Source organism: Schistocerca gregaria, unplaced genomic scaffold (assembly GCF_023897955.1).
Source record: "Schistocerca gregaria isolate iqSchGreg1 unplaced genomic scaffold, iqSchGreg1.2 ptg000680l, whole genome shotgun sequence".
Taxonomy (NCBI): domain Eukaryota; kingdom Metazoa; phylum Arthropoda; class Insecta; order Orthoptera; family Acrididae; genus Schistocerca; species Schistocerca gregaria.
In genome coordinates, this window is record NW_026062061.1 from 25,001 (window position 1) to 27,500 (window position 2,500).

General features: G+C 56.9%; 1 non-coding gene across 1 annotated transcript in view; it reads left to right on the top strand.

The window, feature by feature from the left end:
• The first annotated feature begins 2,077 nt into the window (after window positions 1–2,077).
• LOC126318713 (small subunit ribosomal RNA) overlaps window positions 2,078–2,500 on the top strand; it is a 1,893-nt gene continuing 1,470 nt past the window's right edge. Inside the window, exon 1 of the ribosomal RNA XR_007557437.1 lies at window positions 2,078–2,500. This exon is cut by the window's right edge and continues 1,470 nt beyond it. This is a non-coding gene — a ribosomal RNA (small subunit ribosomal RNA).

A 2,500-nucleotide genomic window follows, 5' to 3' on the forward strand; every position in this document is an offset into this window, starting at 1 on the left:
TTACGCTGCACCTTAACCCAAGTTACGCTGCACCTTAACCCAAGTTACGCTGCACCTTAACCCAAGTTACGCTGCACCTTAACCCAAGTTACGCTGCACCTTAACCTAACTTACGCTGCACCTTAACCTAACTTACGCTGCACCTTAACCTAACTTACGCTGCACCTTAACCTAACTTACGCTGCACCTTAACCTAACTTACGCTGCACCTTAACCTAACTTACACTGCACCTTAACTGTCACATGTAACGTCACAGGAATGTAGCTTTGCCTAACAGCAACCCTCTGAACATAGTTCACTGCTTGGATCCTCTGGTGTCATGTGTATTTCTTGATGCCATGGTGCGTACCCTCACATAAAGGTCTTTCGAGTGTTGCGTACTTTCTACACAGTCCCGCTAACCACTGGAAGGGTGTACCGCTACAGAACGAATATCGCCCTCCCCTCCTGCCCTTCCAAGCTGGTCGGTCAGGCGTTTGTTTGTGAAATGAGCCTTGCAGCTGTTCAGTTGCATTCGGTTGTCGATGCAGTCAGTGTACGTTGTGGTACGGCCTGTGTGGACTGTCCGCTGATGTACGCGTAACCCACACTGATCATCCGTCGTTACGTACTGAGTGACATAATGTGGCACATGCTTGACCGTACACCGGCTGCGCCCTACAATGGCGAATCATAAGGGCCATATGTTGTGCACGATGCTACTTGTCTCGTCTCCCCATTACAGCGAGATTGCACTGTTGTACGCCGTACAGACATGTGGTAGGTAGGTACGGACGAAAGTATTGCATGTTGGCCCCCCCCCCCCCCCCTCCTCCCTCTGCCGGGAATCAGCGTGAGCCGTCTGTTGATGTAGCGACGAGGGTTTTCCTATTTAATCGTATTGCCCCACACAACATGATAGCACGGTGGACCGCGTTCCACATCTGCGACATGCTACAGAGGCCGGTTGACAGTCGACCGCGCAAGGGACATTGCACACGTGCGCGGACCATCTTCCACGTGTTCTCTCGTGTACATGCCGCAGTGTGTATGTGGGCTGATGTAGCGTGTCGTGACACATAACATGCAGGCATGCCAGAATCGTAGATTTCGCAAATGTAGATTGACGTATACGTTTGCTGCCAAAGATCCGCAAATGAACTGGAAATCAGTTGTTGAGCGGTTGTTCGCGCTGCAGGTGCATCGGTGATAGCGACGATCGGTACATCTATGAACCGGTTGTTTCGGCGGTACCCGCCATGCCCCCGAACCTGAGTTGGCCATGTGGGTATGAAGCGATACGAGGCTGTGGCTTGGCGGGACAGTCCCCGGCCGGTGAGGGGGGGCCGCCCGGCGTGCTGGCCGCGCGCTGCGTGAGCGCACGCACTACAGCCGGCTGGTGGGGGGCGCCCAGTGGCAGGAGCGCCGGCCGACGGGCCCGGCTGGCGTCCCAGCTATGCGCCGGCGCACCCTGCGCGCGGCGCCAGGCGGCCAAAGTGGGTTCTGCCGAGCCCGGTGCGAAGCGCGGTGGACATCTGCAGTGTGCTGGTCCGATTGCGGACTGTGTGCGTTGAGGATGCGCCGCCGCCCGGCACTCGGCGTCGCGACGCCGTCTGCTGCTCGGTCGCCCCCAGCGGTTCTCGCAGGTGGTTTGTATCGCAGCTCTGCGGACGTGTTGGCGCGTGCGCTGTGCTGGGAGAGTTCGCTTCTGCACCCAAGTGGGGCTTTGCCCTTCTGTGGCGCTGGCGTTGGAGCTGCCGGTCACCGTAGGTGGCGCGTGTTGTTTCCCGCCGGCAATGCCACGACAGCACGCTCCCGGGCCTCTGTCGGCAGCGGCAAGCTCAGTTGGGAGCACGGGTGTTCGCACTGAAAGCGTCTACTCGCCCATCTCCGGGCGATTGCGCCTCTCTCGAACCCGACCAAGTACTTAGGACGGCGCTGCGCGCCGCCGGGACCTGAGAGGGTTTCGAGGTGTATCGTGCAGGGGAGCTCAGCCTCCTCCTGTTTGCAGAATAATTGAGCGGACGCTTGCGTGTTCGCGCGGGCCCTCGGGACACACTCCCGGGCGGCCGGCTGCTCAGCTCTCGTTGACGCAGCTCCCTGGTTGATCCTGCCAGTAGTCATATGCTTGTCTCAAAGATTAAGCCATGCATGTCTCAGTACAAGCCGCATTAAGGTGAAACCGCGAATGGCTCATTAAATCAGTTATGGTTCCTTAGATCGTACCCACGTTACTTGGATAACTGTGGTAATTCTAGAGCTAATACATGCAAACAGAGTCCCGACCAGAGATGGAAGGGACGCTTTTATTAGATCAAAACCAATCGGATTGGCTCGTCTGGTCCGTTTGCCTTGGTGACTCTGAATAACTTTGGGCTGATCGCACGGTCCTCGTACCGGCGACGCATCTTTCAAATGTCTGCCTTATCAACTGTCGATGGTAGGTTCTGCGCCTACCATGGTTGTAACGGGTAACGGGGAATCAGGGTTCGATTCCGGAGAGGGAGCCTGAGAAACGGC